Source organism: Musca autumnalis, unplaced genomic scaffold, assembly GCF_047663935.1.
Source record: "Musca autumnalis isolate F117 unplaced genomic scaffold, ASM4766393v1 scaffold_2, whole genome shotgun sequence".
Lineage (NCBI taxonomy): Eukaryota > Metazoa > Arthropoda > Insecta > Diptera > Muscidae > Musca > Musca autumnalis.
In genome coordinates this window covers 213,101,436-213,124,017 of record NW_027411755.1, presented here as the reverse complement: position 1 = coordinate 213,124,017, position 22,582 = coordinate 213,101,436, and the positions used below count along the sequence as shown (strand labels likewise).

General features: G+C 37.1%; 1 protein-coding gene across 14 annotated transcripts in view; it reads right to left on the bottom strand.

Annotated features, from left to right (window-relative positions):
• LOC141395239 (CUGBP Elav-like family member 1-B) overlaps positions 1-22,582 on the bottom strand; it is a 569,810-nt gene that overhangs the window by 527,514 nt on the left and 19,714 nt on the right. For 3 of the 14 annotated variants that reach the window (XM_073970822.1, XM_073970828.1, XM_073970832.1), the window contains exon 1: positions 12,798-13,147. The exons of 10 other annotated variants lie outside the window; for them this stretch is intronic. The gene's annotated coding sequence lies outside the window, so the exon portion shown is untranslated. Of the gene's footprint in view, positions 1-887; positions 1,193-12,797; positions 13,148-22,582 lie in introns of those variants that run through there. One more of the 14 variants, XM_073970824.1, reaches the window with a different exon arrangement.

Here is a 22,582-nt window from a genome sequence, read left to right as displayed (position 1 = left end):
CGCGATTCAAGTTGACATTTTTAGGGTTTTTTAGGTTTTCACGATTTTACTTGAAAACCGCAAGTCCTATCGAAATAGGACTAAAGAAAATGTTGTAGCTGTGAAAATTCTCTACATGATTGATCTTTATGATAATTTCGTAGAGTTTACCGTTATTGAGATATAGACGTTCAAATTGGGACAATGCATTTACTCTAGTTTCCAAGCAAAATCGTGAAAACCTAAAAAACCCCTAAAAATGTCAACTTGAATCGCGATTTATTTAAAAGCGCTCCGGCGATTTTTTTTGTTTTTTGATTTTTCTCATCTATGAACATTGTAGTTTCAGAATCCGCAAAAACTTCAACTATTTTAAGTTGTTTCAAGAACACCGTGCACTTTCATGACCAAAAACACTAGAATTTCCCACATAAGCACATCGCATATGCGTTATTGATTGGCAACTTTAATTAATTATAATTTCACATGAAATGTGTATTATTTGTTAATTACATTTATTACATAACACAACAATTATATAGCATAAACATCCTAAGGGGTTGAGTGAAATGTCATTGAATATTTTTATCAAAAACCATTGGAGAGAATGACAAAAAAACATTGCGGTAATTAATTTAATTTTATCGTTTAATCAACTTGAATGTGGTGGTGGCTTAATGGAATTATATAAAAATGAATTTAAATTTAATAAAATTATATATTATTAATTATTTGTTTGTATTTTAAGAGAGCACATGTGAGAATTTACTATAAGAAGTTGTTTATATATCATTTTTGAGGCAGAACGGGAAGACGATTGTTTTAACTTTGGAATAGTTCTTGAAGAAATTTTCCACTGGTATTTCATTTAAAATTTCTAAAATGTCATTTGACCACTTTAAACTCACTTGAAACTCCAGTTGAAAACAATTCCTTTAATTTAAGAATTAAATTCTCCTTAATGCACTCACAATTTCACTGCAACATTTTCTTTTACATCAAAATATATTTCTTTTTTTTGTTAATATTAAAACATTTTTAATTTAAGTAATTTTTATTTTCCAACAAAATCATTACTGAAACAAAGTAATTTGTGCGCGGCAAAGTTTTACAAAGTAAGGCTTTTAAAAGTACGCGGCGCTTAACTTGGCACACGGTATCATTGTTGTGCTGTGTCCTGTTACTAGTACCGACAACATTGCGTCTATCGCACTAACTGAAGCAAGACGATAAACAACACCTTGGCAGGAAAATATTAAATATTTATTAATATCCTTCACAACTAGGGCAACGCAACGCATAGAATGATAGGAGGATATCAGCTATTGCTGGCTGACTTGTTGTTGTTGTTGTGTTACAACTTTCTTGGCAACTGCTGGCTGGCTGGCTGGTCTTGTGATATTGATGTGCAGGGCGAAAACTATATTGCAAGTAAGATTGTTAAAGGATGCTTGTGTTTTATTTTGTTTTCTTGTTCATCTATAGATGACTAGTGTCGATTTTGGTGTGTGTGAGTGTGTGTGTGTGTGTTCAAGTCTATGTTGACATTAAAATAAAAGGCGTGCTGCTATCACTACCACCTCCCCCACAACTAATACTAGTACAACGCCACAACAATCATCTCCTCTTGGTAGTTCCTTCAAATAGCTCATCATCAAAAACAAGGGTGTTGGAAAAATTATTTTGTGTGTATTAGTTCTTGGTTGTTGTATGTGTATGTGTTTGTGTAGGTTGATGCGAGTCAACATTGCACTTTTGATGGATACTGTGGTCTATAGCGTATTTGTCTCTCATGACAATCATGCTGATGACGTTGATGAAAATGTTGTTGTAGTCATCATCAGCGTCGTAGTCGTCGTTGATGTCAATGATGCTTTCCTCTTCGGTAGTGTCCATGAAGTCTTTCCTTCATTGATAATGATAACTGCAAAGGAACATCAACAATATCAAGCAACGGCAACAACACCAGCCAGGCAGCATCAGTAAAGCATCTTAAGGACCAAAACAAAGGCACACAACAAGCTTTCATGTGGTACTCAAATTTCAAAATACGTTAGTGAGATATCTACAACTGTACCGTTCAAATGTTCAGTAGAAAACATCAAATACAACAGTAGTTATGGCAACATTACTGATAGTTGTATTGGTAAGAGAAGCATACGAAGGAATAGCAAAACATCTAGTTACATACATAAATATATACACTTGTAAGGCTGCTGTTTTGAAACTACCTTGCATTGCACAGTGACAAAAATAGTTCTAGATAATAAATCGAACTGAATTTTTTATCATGTGCGTGAAGATAAAATCGATTTTAACTAGCGGAGACACAAACCACATTACTGGTGGTATAACAGTTGTATAACAGATTCGTACGAAGGTAAAAACTATTTTGAAAAACGATTTTCAAGGATATATGTTTTAGGCTATTGCTCAGGATATAGAAAAGATATGCGCACGCAGAAAGTATCGTTGGACAGCTGAATGCTTCCACTTTACACAACTGAAAACAGATTCTTATAGGTCCATTTTCGAAATTTTAAAATATCGACTGTTTATGAACATACTCTATTTATGTTGCTGGACCAATTGAGGGCCCGCCTAGGAAAAATTTAAACGTTGTGCGGACAAATGGCTGGCACATCGAAATAGGGTATTGGGACCACTATAAGAATATACTAATTTTGGTCCATGATGTTTGTAGAAATTTTGAATTATTGGCCGTTTATGAAAAGACTCCATATATGTGGATGGACCTATTGAAGGCCCCCCTAGTAAAAATTTAAGCATTGTGCGGATCACATCTAAATAGGGTGTTGGGACCACAATAAGAATATACTAATTTTGGAACACGATGATTGTAGAAATTTTGAAATATTGGCCTTTTATGAAAAGCTCCATATATGTGGATAGACCTATTGAGGGCCCCCTAGGCGAAATTTATGCCGCGTACCAACAAGTGGTGAGTACAGCTAATTAGGCCATTGGGTCCACTACAAGAAAAAAATCATTTGATTACAAGTTGATTGTAGAAATTTTGAAATATCGACCTTTTATGAAAAACCTTCATATATGTGGGTGGACCTTTTGAGGGCCCCCTAGGCGAACTTTATGCCGCGTACCTACAGATTGCGAGTATAGCTAATTAGGCCATTGGATCCACTATAAGAAAATAATAATTTGATTACAGAAATTTTGAAATATCGACAGTTTATACCCTCAGTTTTTTTTACCTTAACTAAATATAGTTTAAGTTGGAAGATGAGTCAAATCTGTTCCTTTCCCCAAAAGGAACTAGTTCCTTAATATAGTTCCATAGTTCCAAATAGTTCTGAGAGCGATAAAGTTCAATGAATCTTTCCCTTTTATCGTTCTTTCTATTTCCTTCGTTCCAAATAGTTCCCAGACCGATATATGTAGTTCAATGAATCTTTCTCATTCGTCTTTCTTATCTTTATTTCCAACGTTCCAAATAGTTCCGAGAGTGAAGTATTTGAACGAATTGTAACGTGACAATATGATCACGTACATAACACAACAGCTACTATTAACTACCCACATCACTGTCAGCGCTTTGACCGCATCCAACTATTTCTACCTGACACTCACACCGTAATAGACCATACAGTGATGAATTTCGCTCCAGTGTATTTTTGTGACACTCGTTGTCACTGCCTACGGCTAATAATTCTCATTCGCTTCATACTCCTAGTTATTGAAGTATTTCAGGTTTGGAGGCAAATAGTGAGCTTACTACTACAGGGAGTTTGCTACACGGGTTGGAACCAAAGACTGTACCAAATTCGCCAACTTACACCTGGTGTAACAGTGTTGGAAATTATTTTTGGAAGCTACCACATTAAGTTGTGGTGGTTGATGCATTTCACAGGGGCATTCGTGCCAGCTGTTCCACAAGGCATTCGTGCCAGCTGTTCCATAGGGCATTCGTGCCAGCTGTTCCACAGGGCCTTCGGGTCAGCTGTTCCACATGGCATTCGCGCCAGCTGTTCCACAAGGCATTCGTGCCAGCTGTTGCACAGGGCCTTCGGGTCAGCTGTTTCGTACTTAGCACACAGTAGTGCATGGTAGACACTAGATCGTTGTCTAGACTAACACCCGAACATCGACAGCCGAACTCCGAATACCTCGTGGTCCCGAACACCTGCAGCCGAATACATCGTGGTCCCGAACATCTGCAGCCGAACCCTGAATACATCGTGGTCCCGAACATCGACAGCCGAACTCCGAATACCTCGTGGTCCCATCTGCACTCCGAATACATCGTGGTCCCGAACATCTGCAGCCAAACCCTGAATACATCGTGGTCCCGAACATCTGCAGCCGAACTCCGAATACATCGTGGTTCCGAACATCTACAACCTGTCATTTCGATTACCTACGAGCATTGTCAACTTACCTGATTCCCGATCATATACGAACCGCCAGTTTCCCGATTAACCACCAGTGAACCATAGCATCTGGCAGAGGGCACGTCAACTCGCCACGAAGTCCCCAGCTGTCAAAACTTCCACAGTAACTCCGAAGCCGCCACAATCAACTCCAACGATATCCAACCCATATACATTTAATATACTTATCGCATTTAATCACGAGTAGATTGTAAACTAGTTTTAATCAATAAAGATCTGATTTAAACCCCCAGGAAAGGGAGAATACTAGTCTTCTCGTTTCGTAAGGTTTAGGAGGTCCTTATGGATAACATGGACGCGACTGAGCTTACCCCAGCCGACGACAAAACCTCGTTACAGAATCTCTTTTTATACCCTCAGCATTTATGTTAACGAGGGTACATACACTTTCACACGGGTAAAATGTGCCTCATCGCAATAATAGTTCTAGACCCCAAGTATGTTTGGACGAAATGTGTTTCAGACAATTTGGAGTCGAATTAGCCATGTCGGTCCGTCTGCCTGTTTGTCTGCCTGGAGCGCACGGTAATTCTTGAACGGATCAACCGATTCGGTCCAAAATCTGACGGTCCAGTCCTTCGGGTAACTCCCACACCAAATTTCAGAAAAGTTCAGTTTAGGAACTGCTCTCGAATCGCTTTGATTTTTGTTGCAACAACTTGTACTCACTGTCCTTCATACGACGGTACAAGTCACATCAGGCGCAAGTCAATACTTCCAGAGAAAATAGCCTGAAAGTTGCAAAAAAAAAACACCTATGACACCGTGTGTAGTGGTTGGAGCGCAAAATAACTCTCGAACACATCTGCCGATTCGGTCCAATATTTAGCTCTCGTAATATTTTGTCCAAACTTAGTTTAAGTTCGAAGATGGGTTATATCGGTCCACTCCTTCCGGTGCTTCCCCCACAAAATTTCGAAAATGTTCGGAAAAGTTGTGCGCACTATAATTAATAAAGGGAGTAGCCGATTTAGTTCACATTAAAAAATGATTGATCCAACAATATTCGAAGAGCAAAATATGTATTGTAAAGATATTGTTAAATTCCAAATGTAGTATTGTGATTCCAACAATTGGGTTTTGTTAAATCCAAAAATAGTTTTTGTCAACTGGACAATAGTTCTCTCTCTTCTTCGACAATTTTTTCTCTTCTCTCGCTATTCGATGCCGTGTTGAAAAAAACAATTATGATGGTGAGTTTTGTTTGTATGACATGATGCCTTTATCTTTGTTTTTGTGTGTATGTATACCAACAATGAGACTCTTGTTTTTATTTGTTTCTGTTTTGTTTCATTCTTCTATTTTCACTGTGCTTTGAGGTTTGGTGTTATACCGGATTTTGTTTTGTTATGTTGTGGTGGGTGCTTGTGGCTTTTTGTTTGTCTTTGTTGTCAACCAATGCAGCAAACCATGTATTGTGTTCATCAATGATTGGAATATTATACGCGACATTTATATCCAAGTTATGTGAAAAGTGTATATGAGAAGTATATTCACTCAAATCTAAAATTTCTGGGCTGGTTTTCTGGGTTGACAATACTTTTTGTAAACAAAATTAGATTATGATAGTTCCTACAATCGGTATTGTTAACGATTTTTACAATATTGCGGAAATTCGAACGTTGTTTTTGTTTTCTATGTTTGGAACAAAAGTTGGTATTTTTGGATTTGGATTACAATGTTTGAACAAAACAAATTAATTTTTGGAACCAAAACAGATATTTTTGTTCCAACAAAAGCGAAAAATATTTTTTCTCTGCGTGTACCTCCCACACAAAATTTCCAAAGAGTGCAGTTTAAGAGCTGCTCTCTGATCCCTCTGATTTCTCTTGTAGCTGTTTGTATTCGTTGTCCCCATTACGACGGCACAAGTTTTTTCAGGAGCAAGTCTATAGTTCCTGAGAAAATCGGTCCACTCCTTCTGGTACCTTCTTCACAAAAGTTCTAAACATTTCGCTAAAATGGTGTGCACGGTAACTCTCGAGGTTAGTAACCGAGTTGGTCCATACTATGCGCATCGTAATATTTCTACGAGACATAGATTAGGTTCAAATATGGGCTATATATATGTCAACTCCTTCGGCTATCTCCCACACAAAATTTCCGAAAAGTGCAGTTTAAGAGCTGCTCTCGAATCCCTTTGATTTCTTTTGTAGCAGTTTGTACTCGTTGTCCCCATTACGACGGCAAAAGTTGTTTCAGGAGCAAGTCCTGAGAAAATGGCCCGTAAGCTGTAAAAACCCCTACAACATCAGTAGCTGTTACAAAGTTTAGACTTCGCAATGTTTTGTCCAAACTTGATTTAAGTTCGAAGGTAAGCCATATCGGTCCACTCCTTGCCCCAAAAAAGTTTAAAAAATGTCACTAAAATGGTAAGCACTATATCTCTTAAACGGACATGCCGATTTGGTCCGATGGGAATCCAAAGATCTCCTAAAATTTTGTCCAAATTTAGTTTAACTTCGAAAATGGTCCATGGTCCATATCTGTATTCTCTTTAGGGTACCTTCACACAGGCTGAGGCTGTATCTCTGTCGGCAAAGCCGACTGATACTTTATTACTTGTTTCTTCATCTTTTGGTGGATGAATTGACATAAAAATAAATAAATTGAAGCGATGTACCGAGGTGTGATTTAAGTTTATTTAAAAATGTGGCCGCGTCTGGATGATTAAGGAAACGAACGTGAAAGATCGAAGTGAGTGTGGAATTAAATGAAGAAAATTAATTCTACAAGTGAAAGGAATTATATGCATGGCTGGAACTATATGAACTAAAGGAAGTACATATATAAATGCAAGAGTCGGATATAGTTAAAATAGTTCCTTGTCCGGAATAGTTCTTTGAACTACTTCGTTCCGGAACTACTCAACTCTAACATACACTTGTTTATTAGCATGTGCCTAATGAGTGTTAAAATCAGCTACTTACGCATTTCTCTGATCGGTCTACTCCTTAGAGTACCTCCCCACAAATAATCAACATGTTTTTAAGTGCGGTAAAAGGTCTGTTCCAGGATCCTTTGGACATTTTTACCGAAGATACTCCTAGTGTCCCTGTTTACAGCGATAATATGTTTTTCGTGGGCAAGTCCATGTTTCCTGGTAAAAAAGTCCAAAGGTGGTATTTATATGGCGACCAACTGAAATGACTGGTGGGCGCGATATCTATTGAGAGGAATGACTCAAAAAATAAGACCCACTTCCCAAATGGACCTGATCGGTCCATTCCTTAGGTACCACCCCCGCAAAATTTTTTAGCTTTAATCCAAATCCATATTTTTATCGTCAACTTCATACTCCCAAAATTCTGAAAACCCCCTAAATACAAAAGTTATTTGGGAAAGAAGTGTTTCAATTCACACAGGCTGAGGATATATCTCTGTCGGCAAAGCCGACTGATACCTTTTTTACTTTTTTTATCTACTAATCTAATACTATCACCTACACCTGGAACATCCCATAACCCAGACCATGACCCGAATATTGTTGCAAAATATGTCATGCTGGAGAGTATAAAAACTTAACGCTTTTTACTTGGTGTATCCTCAGTCTTTAGACGGACAAGGGTATATGCCCTTTCATACGGCAAAAATGTGCCTAGTTCACGCAGAGAAAAAATATTGTTGTAACAATCATATTCTAAGAACAAAATAGTGTATTTTAAAATTCATAAAATATGTATTGTTGGCGCAATAATATATTTTGTGTCATCATGTTTCCTAATAAAAAATATATGGTTGAAGCAACAATATATATTTTCGGATTTTTAAAATACACTTCTTTGTTCTTAGAATGTGATTGTTCCAACAATATCTTTTCTCTGTGTGTTGGCAAACAGCATATTACAGCTACATAAAAATTCTAATCGGTAGTTCATCTTTTGGTTCCCACTGTCAATGTTCGTAGTATTGTTTTGTATACCAGTTGTTTGTCTGTGAACATTGTCACCTGGTAAATTCTATTTACAATCTTATAGATATTGGTTATTGGGGTATCTGTACCTATCATTTATTATCCTTTCTCTTTTAACTCGTGTCGTTCGTTGTGTTATCTCTGAGTTTGTCTGTTTGTTTGTTTTGTTTTTGTTATATAGTTTTAGATTAAATACAGACTGGGATACAGTGACTCATAGGAATCATAACAAATGTTAATAAAGCATTGGCGAATTGATTTAATAGAACCGATAAAGATTTAAAATCCATTTCAATATAGATGGCAGGTGTTAGATGACTTCGAGTGCTATGTTTAGGTTAAAGAACTTCGATATCCATGACACTATATTTTAAGTATTCTAGACCGCAAGCAGCTGAGCATTCACCGATTATGTACGTAGGGGTGGGATGCTTATCATTTAATGGACATAGACAATTATGTACATATATATGTATTCACATGTGTTGGAACTCTACCATGATCTAAAAGAATTAACATGAATCCTACACTATTCCTCTAATTTTGCAAACTATGAATCACTGTAACCAACACACAATTTTATCTCCACTGTTTTTTCTTGCTGTTCGCACTTATTTATCCAAGGTTGTTTGTTGGGCGCAGCAGGTGTCCTTTAGATCTTAATTAAGTTACCAACATCCTTCGTTGTTCTAGTTTTCCTATTTGTAGTTGAACAAAAACAAACTTCAACAGCAGCATCAGCAGCCGGATGATGACGATGATAACATTCATTCTTAACGCCCTCAATCCTTCTCTTTTTTTCATGGTAGGCAGTTTTCGATTAATTATCTCAACGGGAAATTTTCATTTGATTAAATTTATCCAATATACAAATTTCAACTAAATGGTTTTGCTAGTGCTTTTGTCAATATTGTTGTCAGACATGCTGAGCTTTCGAACCAACTCTGGGGAAAGTTGTTTTCATTCAATAAGAACAACACATGTTGCGTTTCTTTTTGGTAGTGGGAGAATAACAATATAAAAAATGTGGTTTGATATTAAATCGTGATGGAAAAGCTTTAATTTGGTACAGGGAACGTTTATTTATTACCAAATGGCGCACAAATATATTTAATCCGTTTTTAATTGATTATACCCTCAGCCTTTAGGCTAAACAGGGTATATATACGTTGATACCTCCCACACAAAATTCGGAAAATGTGAAGTTTAAGAGGAAATTTTCTTCAACTGGCTGTCCTTGCTTAGCCCTTTCGGGGATTCTATGTCATATGACATAGCCAGTTTTTGAAGCCCGTTTTAAGGATACTTATGGGTACCCTTTTTTTAATAATTTTGTATTTTTTCCCTGAAGTGCCATCTAAAAATAAACCAACACACATTTTTGATTGGTGGACCCTATACACTGTTATGTTTCAAAGAGGGAGCGTTCCTCGTGCGATTTAAAATTTGCAAGAAAATACCTTCAGGTCTTCTATAAGAAGACCTTCAGGACTTCTATAAAAAGACATGAATGTCTTCTCTAAGAACGTCTAGGTCTTCTATAAGAAGCTTTCAATCTACCATAATAAGACCTCCAGATCTTCTGTAACAATTCCTGCAGATTTTCTAAATTAAATCCTCCATATCTTCTATAAGATGGTCTCCAGGTCTTCTACAAGATGACATCCAGGCCTTCTAAAGGAAGACATTCGGATCTTCTATAAGAAATCCTCCAGTTTTTCTATAAGAAGGCCTCAGATATTCTATAAAAAGACTCCAGGTGTTCTATAAGAAGCTTTCAATGTTCTAAAAGAAGAACTCCAGATAGTGGTCCCCCGCCGGAGATAACGATCTTGACGCGATGCGGGGGTTAGACGCCACAATCTTCCACTCAGCTTCTTAGAGTATTGATTTGGGGGTTGTGACCGACCAAAAGGTTATCCATCTCCACTGTCACAAACCAATACAGTGCAATGAAAACCCATAGTGTATCTTTTGGAATGTGTGACGCATATTTGGTAGCGATCTCCTACCAAATAAAAAATTGCTAAGATATCCTAACACCGGGGTGTTAAGCGACCACTTGCCCATCGGTGTTATCAAGGTTTGCAGTTAGGGTACAAACTGTATTTGAACAGAGCCTCGTTGATACCTGGGCGACTCAACGAGTAATTATCATGCCCTTGCCGTAGTAAGGAGGCTATGCCGCGGTAGACCTCAGCTCCTCCACAACTCAATATCCCATGGACATTCAAAATTTAAACAAAAAAACCAAAAAACCTCAAGATGAACATTCGACTGATGTAGGTGTGGATGCCTTGGCACCCTCAGTCTTTACACTCACAAGTGCAACCTCCTCACTATCCCTGACAATTACAAATATGGACATTGATGCGATTCCCCTAAAGTTACGGCCAGCAGCTCTAACTCTGCTACAAAGCGGACTGAAAATATGGGTGGAGACGACACTCCGGAACTGTACCACATAAATGACAGGTTGAACAGACAGAGCCTAGTAGTCCTCCATTTAATTGAGGGAAGCGTCCCCTTGACACTCAAGGAGGAAAGCATACCGGATGAAATTTGCGAAAATTTATCGCTGACTGAGGAGGAAGATATGGACACGACAGTGATCCATGTCCCTACCTTTAGTCTAGCTAATAACCCCCCATCCCGTGATGCTTTGGTGTCGGATAATCCCGACAAACCTCTACTTCTAAGGCAAAAAACAGTAGAGGAGGAGAGTGGAGCGAGCGAAGAACCTATCGATAAGATGGACGATTCGCTGAATCCACAGACCTCCAAAGCCAAGGAAGCAAGAGACAAAAATCATACCGAAGGGCAACTAATTATTGCAATCGGTATGCCAATAAGAACCCCAACTCCATCAGCGTAAGGGAACTTCAAATGATACGGTCTAACCTAAAGTTCGTGAGGAGATTTGAAAGAGAATATCCTCACGTAACTAAGAGGGAAGTGCGTGTCAGTGAAATCCCTACGTCAAGAGTAAGCCCCATCGAAACCTCCGAAGAAGTGGCGAAGGGAGGAGACTTCAGCTCTGATAAGGACACCCCTTCTGCCAATGCGGCAACGTCGCAGCCCTCAAAGAAGGTAGAGAAGAAGGCAAAAAGGAAGAAGAAGGGATCCAAATCCTCTGGGAAGGTATCTACTGATTCTGCAGCTGGGCCAATTTCCAAACCCCAACAAAGGGTGATAGAGGTGAGTAGGCCGATGAAACAGAAGATACCATCCGACAAAAGTGGGAACACGAGCGGGCGGAACAGTGATGGTCAGTGATGGCATTGACTTCCTCAAAGGATAACGGAGCTCGTGCGACCGATCCAAAATCACAATCAGTTGTTGTGAAGAGGTCGTCTGAGGAACAGCCTCCTTCTGCGAAGAAGTCTACGTTGTCACAGCCGGTCTATCCGTCGGCATCGTTTGCTTCGGTGACGAGGAGGGCTAGTGAGAGGATCACTAATGAAAAGGTTAAAGCCTCTTCATCTAGTGCTTCTTCTCTGAAGCCTTGCACGTCTGGAAAGGCGAGAAAGGCTAGTGAGAGGATCACTAATGAAAAGGTTAAAGCCTCTTCATCTAGTGCTTCTTCTCTGAAGCCTTGTACGTCTGGAAAGGCGAGTAAGGATATCGCGGAACATAGGGCTCTGCAGACTCCATGCTCATCTCTAAAGGCGAGTGAGGGTAAGGTAAAACCTAGTGCTCTGCAGACTCCCTACTCGTTCACAAAGGCGAGTAGGGACAACGCGTAAAAATTGAGTAAGGAAAATTCCAGACCTTGTGGTCTGGGGATTCCCTGGTCATCCGCGAAGGTTAGTAAGGACAAAGCGACGCCTACAGCTCTGCAGACTCTTTGCTCGTCAAACCCGGAGCAGGATGACATCGCTGCACGACGGATTGTACCGGGTGAGATCCGGCTGGCAATCATAGACAGGGCTGATCCCAATGGGCGTATCAGTGACTGTCATTGGTTGCTAGTTGAGGGTCTTCTTCGGGACATCCTCGTCTCTTAAGGCGGTTAAATTTTTTAGGGGCAAAATCCATACTCCCTGTGAAATTGGCCTATAGACGTCAAAAGTTGTTATGTTGGCTTCATTTCTTTTGATCCTAGGCTGAGGTTATATCTCTGTCGGCGGAGCTGACGGATACTTTTTTACTTGGTTTTCAACATCATCGGGTAATGAAATTATGTATAACCAAAGACATTTCACTTTTATTTTGAAATTGCACCTTGTAATTATTCTTATCAAAACAAAATTAGCTCTTTGATAATAAACACATGACGCTCTATAAATGAGCAATAGCGTTGTCAATCTCCATAGCTTGTAAAGAAATTATTACACAACTAAGGAAAGCTCAGATCACAATTTCACCACACTGTTCATAGGTATTTCGTAGATTTAAATTTTATTTTATTTAAGGCATTCAACAAATATGTATGTCAAATCTCTATGTGTTTCACTTTATTCTCCATTGTTTACCTTTTTGGAACTTTTAGAATTGTATTTTGCTCACAAATAAATCCAAAACTGGATAAGAATTTCACAACTAATTCCACTATTAAAGACAATTGTATAACGAACAAGGCAAACCGCACGTTTATTACACAAAAAATTGTTCTACGTATTTTATGATGAGTTATCCGAATTTTTCGCACCGATAATATCTATGAAGAACTAACTATACGAAAAACAAAAACACGCTCTCGCTCATTAACTATGGTAATGATTACGGAAGAGTTTACGGGCCGCAACTAAAAACACCAAGCTATGGAAATCAACGTACAACCGCTCTAAATGCACTTATTTTGCGCCTCTCCATAACCACAAAACACGGTGATATCTTTTTTTCCAGGCGCTCTTCGGCAGAGGTGGCTAATGCGTTGTTGTTGTTATAGACAATTTTTTTTTTTTTGTTCTCCAGCGATAAGGATTTTGTTATCTTTTGTGGGCTGATAACAACAGCCAACGTTTCGTTTAGTTTGTTTCATTCATTCGTTCGTTCGTTCATTCTTATCTTTACCGCTTTGTGTATTTAGTCGAATATTTGTTGGTTGGTGGTGTTGCTGTTGTTAATGTTTGTTTTGATCATTGTTATAATGAAGAGAGAACTAAGGTACACCGTAACATTCTAGCAGTGCATCATTTAGGGGCAATGGAAACCACACAATGACTACAATTTGTGGTTATTACAAGGGGAAGTGGACATGTGTTTGACCAACCGGCGGACGTACCAAAAGTACACACGCTTGTCAGCATGCGGCATGGTTTTTTGTGTGTGTGTTTTGTTTTAGTTGAGATCAGGGTTTCGGAGTCGAGGTATTTTTGGCTCGACTCCGACTCCGACTCCAGGCGAGTTTTTTTCACGACTCCGACTCCGACTCAGACTCCGGGTCGACTCCGAGAGTGAATTCCTATACCACTAAAAATGAATAAAATGTGCACAAAATTGTAATTTGTTCCTATATTTTGGCCTATATAGGCTAATGTGTTAGTTTTTCATTACATATTCATTAGAAAGGGCATTCGTTCGAATACATTCGAACATATCAATACCGTTTCTGCCGAATCTTACATTGACAAATAGCAAAGTTAGAAAGTTTTTGTCGGTTTTCCTTTTTTTCTGGACGGAATTCTTCCGACTGAATTCTTCCGAGTGAGAGAATCTTTAAGACTTCAAAATATGTGAAAATGATGGGGCAATACAAATTGTAAGGACTTCATGCAACAAAAACTATAAGCAATTCACGACCAAGTTTCAAACTCGATGTAAGCCAACAATTTATTGAGCTTAGCCTCAAAAAGGGACCCCAAGTTGTAAAGCACAATAAAAGCCATTTTTCATGATTTTTTTTCCCGAGAAAACTACGTAACTTTTTGGCAGATTTTTTCTTCTTCATCTGAAAGAGCAAAATATTACCAAGTTTTGAGGTCGTCTACGAAACCTTATTTTTATTAAAGCTTTTTGCGGTGTCAACTCTATCTCGAAAACTTTCTCGAGAAAACCACAGTTTATACGCCGCATACAAAATAAAAGTAAATTGTTCCCATCCAACGCTCATACTGTGGCAATATTGTTCCGATTGATTTAAAAGCTTGACCACATATTCTATGCTACTTATACTTTCTATTTTTTTCTGAAATTTATAAGTAGGGAGCACCCCTTAAACTAAAATTCAGCGCTCACATTTTGAACTTTGGTGTGGTGTGGATAATTTTATTGAAATATTTGAGATATATTGTGTACACCACTCAGCACGTAGGCAGATGGATGTTTTCTGGAACTGAAAAATTAGCAAACGATTAGATTTCGTGCATGAAAATATTCTACAAAAATGTTGCTAGGAAAATTTTATGTAGAGTCGGTCCACTAGGACAAGAAATCGATATTGGCATATTTTCATTGTTCTTTATCACTTTTACCCGAATCTTTCTCATGAAAACTCTATGATTATGTATTTCATTGAATTTCGTATATGCAATTGATTGTGTAGAAAATCTGCTCCTGGCGGACAGATCCGGTTATTTGAGTATATAATGAACCCCAGAAGAAAGATTCACCGTTTGTCAGACTTCTGAGTTATAACGGGATGAATCTGTCGTTAACCAACAACGAATTCATGATGCCTAATTCAGAAGAGTAACCATCCGAATTTGATATATAGTAAATAGATTATGCGAAATTTACCGAAATACATAAACATACTGTTTTTTGAGAAAGTAACCGGAAAACTGATAAAGGACAAAGAAAACGTGACAATGTCGATTTCTTGGATATGGGAAACCTACATATAATTTTCGGTGGAACATTTTTGTAGAAAAGTAAATTTTGTTTTACTTTTTGGGTTTAAGAACAAAAAGGACATGGAAGAAACTAAGCTAGGACAGCATATTTGACTCAGAAATTTCAGCTATGGGATCCTTTGGGGTTCTCAATTGGGGCTTTCCTTCCTCAGATCTTAACTTCAGTTTTGTGTCACAGGGTATTCAGTAAGATTTCCCATAGAGATTACAATGTCTTTAATAGACGACTTCTCATAAAAAACAAGATGACAATACCAATAGACCTTTGTGAGAAGACCAGTAAGACTTCTGACGAAAGAGGTTAAAGGTCCAGTCTTAATTCGATTGTCATAGAACTTTACTTTTGTTTGCAAAAATGTAACGAATCAATTAGATCAACAAAATAGGGATGAATAGACTACACTTCAAAGGATAGTAAATATCCTGTGCAATTCACAGGATATTTAATTTAGTATAATATATTTTCTTATACCTTTCTTTTAAAATAAATAATGATTTTGAAAAAAGTTCTTGTTTCAAATTTAATGTTATATTTCTAAATTAATATTTTGCCCGGAGTCGGAGTCGAGTTATTTTTTTCGACTCAGACTCCGACTCCGACTCCAGCAAAATTACTCGACTCCGACTCGTAGACTCCGACTCCGACTCCGAAACCCTGGTTGAGATTGTGATAAGTACAGGTAATTTGTCAACAAATGTGTGGAAAGATATTTTGTGAAAAAAACCTCTGTTATGTTTTACAAGTTAATTTGGATAAGTTTATAATTTTTACAGGGACTTGGGTTTAGAATTTTGGATATGGGAAACATGCATAAGGAGAATTCCTACAAACTACATACTTTGACATCTAACTTCAATTGATTTTTTACTGGAAAATAAGTTGTGAATTTAGGATTTTAATATGTTTAATGAGGTTTCAATATGGACTCAATTGGTCCACTGCTTTGGGTACCTCCCACACAAAATTTCGGAATAGTTCAGTTTAGGAGCTGCTCTCGAATCGCTTTGATTTTTATACCCTCCACCATAGGATGGGGGTATATTAAGTTTGTCACTACGTTTGTAACTACTCGAAATAATCATTGTAGACCCCACAAAGTATATATATTCTTGATCAGGGTGCAATTCTACATCGATATAGCCATGTCCGTCCGTCTGTGAAAATCACTCTAGCGTCCGAACGGTTTGACGTAGGTTGATGAAATTTTGGGAAAATATGTTATATTTACGTAGGACTTTTGGTATTGAAAGCGGGCTATGTAGGTCCACGCTTTCGTATAGCCCCCATACAAAATGACGCGTTACGTGTCGTCGTTTTAAGGAATTTTTAAGATATTTGGCCCATTTTACCACCGAATTGGTTGCAATTTGGTACTTTGTGTCTCCAGAGCCCAAAAAATATTCCTACCAAAGTTGGGTTATATAGGTCCACGTAAGGCCCATATAAGGCCCCATATAAAGTACGCGTCATTTTAATATATTTTGAATGTATTAGACCCATTTGACCACAGAATTGGTTGTAATTTGGTATTTTGTGTCTTCAGAGGCCAGAAAACATTCCTACCAAAGTTGGGTTATATAGGTCCACGTTTTGGTATAGCCCCCTTATAAAGTACGCGCCATGTTAATATATTTTGAATGTATTAGACCCATTTGACCAAAGAATCGGTTGTAATTTTGTATTTTGTGTTTCCAGAGGCTAAGAAACATTTTTACCATAAAATGTTTATATAGGTCCACGTTTTGATATAGCCCCTATAAGACGATATCTCCCGATTTTCGGTATTTTGTAGGTTTTGGCCTCATTATCACACCGAGATGGCTGAAATTTGGTATTTAGTCTTCGTTGGGGGTATAAAACTTTCCCCCAGAAATTTGTATGTATAGGTCCACGCCATCATATAGCCCCCATAGAACGGTACCTTCCGAATTTCGGTATTTTGAAGGTTGTGACCTCAATATTCCACCGAAATGGCTGAAATTTTTCGGTATAGGTCTACGCCTTCATATAGAACGAATTCGGAAAATTATAAATATTGGTCCATGTTTTGGAAAGAACAAAAATGTTGCCCCATATTAACTGTTTTGAAGGGAGTATTATCAGTTGAGATACTCCTGCAATAAAAGGAAGAGTTTAGTACTTTCATAAACGAAATAAAACTAATTGTTCCTATTCACTTCAATACACTTCGTGGTCGGCCGAACTTAACGCTTTTCTTACTTGTTGTTGTAACAACTTGTATTCACTGCCTCGATACGACGGTAAAATTTTTATCAGCGGCAAGTCCATACTTCCCCAGAAAATAGTCCGAAAGTTGCAAATAAAAACCCTATGTGTTGCGTAGTGGTCGGAGCGCAAGATAACTCTCTAACGGATCTGCCGGTTCGGTCCAAAATTTTTCCTTCGTAATATTTTGTCCAAACGTAGTTTAAGTTCGAAGATAAGCCATATCGGTCCACTCCTTCAGGAACCTCCCCCATTAAAGTTCAAAAATATTCGGATAACTTTTGAAGGGATTGACCGATTTGGTTCATACTTTATACATTCTAATATATCTACCAGATATAGATCAGGTTCGAATATGGGCTATATTTGTCCACTCCTTCGGGTACCTCCCACACAAAGCTTCGGATAAGTTCACTTTAAGACCTGCTCTCGAATCACTTTGTTGAATCAACTTGCATTCGCTGCCTTAATTACGACGGTAAAGTTTTTTTTCTGTCAGTGGTCAGTCCATACTTCCTGAAAAAATGGTCCGAAGTCTGTAAAAACCCTATGACACCATGTGTAGCGACTGGAGCGCACGATAACTCTCGAACGGAACGGTTGTAACAACTTGTATTCGCTTTCCCCATTACGAAGGAACATTTTTTTCGGGCACAAGCCTTATTTCTTGAGATAATGGCCCAAAAGCTCCAAAAAGCCTGGCGGCACCAACTAAACTGGATAGTAGATAGAATAACCCTCGAATGGAGAAACCGATTTATTAAGATTTAAGATTATCAGTGAAAAATGATTCGCCGCTACCTTCAAATCATAACAAATGCGTAAAAAATACAAAAAGGCTAAGATGCATCGCAAATAGTGAAAGAAATGACGGTTTGGAACTATGAAAATTAAGAACAGAGGCAAAAAAATATTTAAAAAATCGCGAAGATACTTCCTGGCCGCTTCCAAAAATTAATCGGGTCTTCAATATTAATCTCGGAACCACTGTCTTGGATGAAGTGTCCATAAGATTCCAAAATCTATAGATATTGATGGTTATGTAGCAAGAAAAAATATAAAATAATTGGAAAATATAGAGAAACAATAATCCCTTGCCATGACCTCTGAAGTTATAAAATTGGATTTTAAAAGTGGTGCGGTGTAGTGGCGAAGGAATTTAAATATATTTGAATCGGATGATCCGAACATGTTGCGGGAAAATATCAATAAAGATCAATCTATTTTGTCTTATTTATTTCAAAAATAATATGTTTTTTCTTGCCATAATACCGTCAATATCTTTGGATATTGGTACCTTGTGGACACTTCATCCAAGACATTAGTTCCTAGATCGATATTGAAGGTCCATTTAATTTTTGGAAGCGGTCCGGATCGTCCTTCGCCATTTTTTTAATAATTTCTTGTCTCAATTCTTGATTTCCATCGCTGTTATTTCTTTTACTATTTGAGATGCATCTCAGCATGTTAATGCATGTTAAATATTGTTGAAGAAATAATTATAGGAAAAATTGAAGGAAATGCTCGCGAAAACATGCCGCAAGATGATGCAATTGGTGCGAAACGCTCATAGAATGTGATAACCACCAATGGTTACCATAAAAGGCTCAAGCGTGTATCAAAAAAATCATTTTCTCAAAAAAATATTTAAAAGGCAATATACTTTTTTGACGTAAAACTTAGTTGACTCACTGTATATCTATATACACTCCGGTTCATCTGAATAGAACCAGCCAATATTTGCCTACCGTTATATTGGAATTGTAAATTATATTTTTGTGGACATGTAGAGTATATAGTAGCTGATATTTTCAATACCTAACATGTTTCAGATATGCGTTATAACGGTACTATTTACACGCTTTATGAAAAAATGTCAAATATTAGCATGTTTTAATGGTTCACCAGGGTAGAACTACCATAAGAATTTACACAAATCCTTTGTCAGATGTGGTAAACTTTTACAAAAAACTGTTTATAATTATAAACAAAGGCCGTGACTGTTGATTGCCAACAAATAATGTGCAAAAAATGTGTATTAGGGTCTTGGAATTTGATGAAAATCGATGCTTAGAGCTCCAAAAAATATTCTTATGAAGAAATCGGTAGAAACAATTTGTAAAGTCAAAATTTTATACTGAATTATGTTCAAAATTTTTTAGACTACAATAAAATTACAAAAAAATCACATTTGATAGGTTTATAAGTCCGAAACAGAGGAAATGTGGTGAAGATATCTCAAATTTCTACCTTCCCAATCCAAAAATTGATATTTTATCTCAGGAAAGTGAATGCAAATCGGCTACTATATACTCTACATGTCCACAAAAATATAATTTACAATTCCTCTCCTATCGTCAAATATAACGGTATTTGTAGGCAAATATTGGTTGGTTCTATTCAGATGAACCGGAGTGTATATAAAAGAGCAGTGAGGTGAGGTATTCACTGACTGACTGACTGATTCATTAGCTACCAGACGAAACCGCTGAAGCTAGAAAGTTGAAATTTTGGGAGTAGGTTGCTGTTGGTGTGTAGAGGTAAGATAAGGCTGGGTTTTTGAAAATTCGACCTAGAAGTGTACGAAAAGTACTAAATATGGTACCCTTGGTATTAGGCAAACGGGAAGAGCTAGAATTCTGAAATTTGGAATGAGGGTAACTGATGGAGAGTTAGAAAGATGTACCAAAGGGTTTTTGGAAATTCGAACTACAAGGGTACGAAAAGTACTAAATTTAGTACAATTTGGATTTGGGTGAACGGATAGAGCTGGAATACAAACATTTGGAATGAGGGTCACTGATGAAGAGTAACAATGAAAGGTTTTGGAAATTCGAACTATAAGGGTACGAAATGTACTAAATGGTACTAAATTTAGTACAATTTTGATTTAGGTGAACGGATTGAGATGGAATACAGACATTTGGAATGAGGGTCACGGATGAAGAGTGACAATGAAAGGTTTTTGTAAATTCGAACTATAAGGGTACGAAAATTACTAAATGGTACTAAATTTAGTACAATTTGGATTTGGGCGAACGGATAGAGCTGGAATCCTGAAATTTGAAAGTAGGGTCACTGGTGGAGAGTAACAAAGAAAGGTTTTTGGAAATTCGAACTATAAGTGCGCGAAAAGTTCTAAATGGTACTAAATTTAGTAAAATTTGGATTTGGGTGAACGGATTGAGCTGGAATCCTGAAACTTGTAATGAGGGTCACTGATGGAGAGCAACAAAGAAAGGTTTTTAGAAATTCGAACTATAAGTGCACGAAAAGTACTAAATGGTACTAAATTTAGTACAATTTGGATTTGGGTGAACGGATAGAGTTGGAATCCTGAAATTTGGAATGAGGATCACTGATGAGGACCGCTTTGGTATGTTAATTTGAAAATGTGGTCCAATGCGACAATTTTGTTAACTAGAAGTTATTTACCCCCTGATAATAAAAAAGCCTAAATTGAAATGCCTCCAAATTCCGAATTTCGGTTGGAAAATGTGCAGAAGATCTTCAAAATACTCTAAATCTTCAAAATATCTCTTCTAATAAACGTGGATTGAAGTGGGCATTTTTTAAATTATACTTTTATATCCTCTAAGTATTCAAGGTCCAAATTTAAAGAAAATTGGACAACATAGATTTGTTTTTTTTTTTTTTAATACACTAAGTCGAGAGGTACAGTTATATGGGGATTTACGAAAACATGGATTTTTATGGCCATTTTGAATGCCTAAAATTTAACTGACCTATTCGGGTTCTGGGCGAAACCGCTAAAGCTAGAACCTTGTATTATAAATGCGCGTGATTGTTGTTGTGAAGGGGTGAGATAAAGTTTAGTGTTTGGAAATTAGTACTGGAAGGGAATGCTGTGTTACTGAAGGGTTAAAACCAGGAGTCAAATCTGAAATTTGCAATAGTTGTGTAGGGATGCGATACGGCAATTTTTTTTTTTTTTTTTGTAAATTCTGGCTACAATCGAAAAAAATATTTGTAATAAAAATAGGTCTTAGTACAACAGAATCTTCAGCATTCACCATTCCCGTATTAAATATTATTTATATATTTTGATCCCTTTCCGCATACGAAGTAGCGGGCATTTCCTAGTTTGTTATAATGACATACCTATACGCTTTTCGTAATAACTTATTAATAATTTTAATCTCATTTAAAATCAATATCAAACCATTCTGGACCAATTTGTTATCAAATCGCGATATTTCAGAGCATTTAATGCATATTTAACAATATTGCAATTTTTTGTTTTTCTTTACAAACTCCCGAATTTTATGTTTATATTTATTGTACCTATGGGACAAGAGAATTTGTGGTCATTTGCAACGAATTCGCGAAAGTTACAGACTGTTTTAATGACTTTGTCTGTGAGAATCGTATTTGTTTTCTATAAATATTTATCCAAACAAAGCAAATTTGAATGTTTAAATAGAAAAAAAAATATCAAAAGGGCTTTAGTAATCGCTGTCGGTGCGGAAACTTTTTTCACTGAATCGGACTAAAATACGCATTTTCGTTACTTACTCACTTACTTAGCTGGCCCATTACAGAACATTTGTTCCATAGACCGAACTAAGAAAAGATCTCCAATTCTCTCTGGTAAATGGTACAAAATTTGGTACCTTTTGGTATTTGCTATATGGTACAGAATTTTGTACAATTTGTGATTTTATAAAGGGGTAGATCTGGAATTTTTAAATATGAAATTCGGTATTGGATTTGAAATTCGGTATTAGATTAGCAATTGTTGTTTAGAGCGGAGGTAGGGAGGAGGTTTTGAAAATTTGTACTTATTTATACAAAACGTACTAAATAGTACTATAATGGGTTTCAGAGGAACAGATAAAGCTGGAACAGTGAATTGGGGTTAGGATATACATATGTTGAATATAAGGAAGTAATTTTTGAAACGTTTACCTATGTGTACGAAAAGTTGGGCAACATGTTGGTACCAAAACCATTTTGGTATTGTGTAAACAGTTAAGGTACTAAATTTGGTGTTGGGTTTAGGAACAAAGCTGGGATTATATAATTTGGAAATACGCTATTTGTACAAAAAATACGAAATGAAAAATATTTGTTATGAAGATCACTCTAAAATTTGAGACAAAGTTCTGAGTTTGAAAAATTGTACTGAATATTGTTCCATTGATATGATGTTAACGCCAAGGCGTTTCCAAATAATGTACTGAAATTAAGTAGTCAAACGTGAAGTATCTTTTAA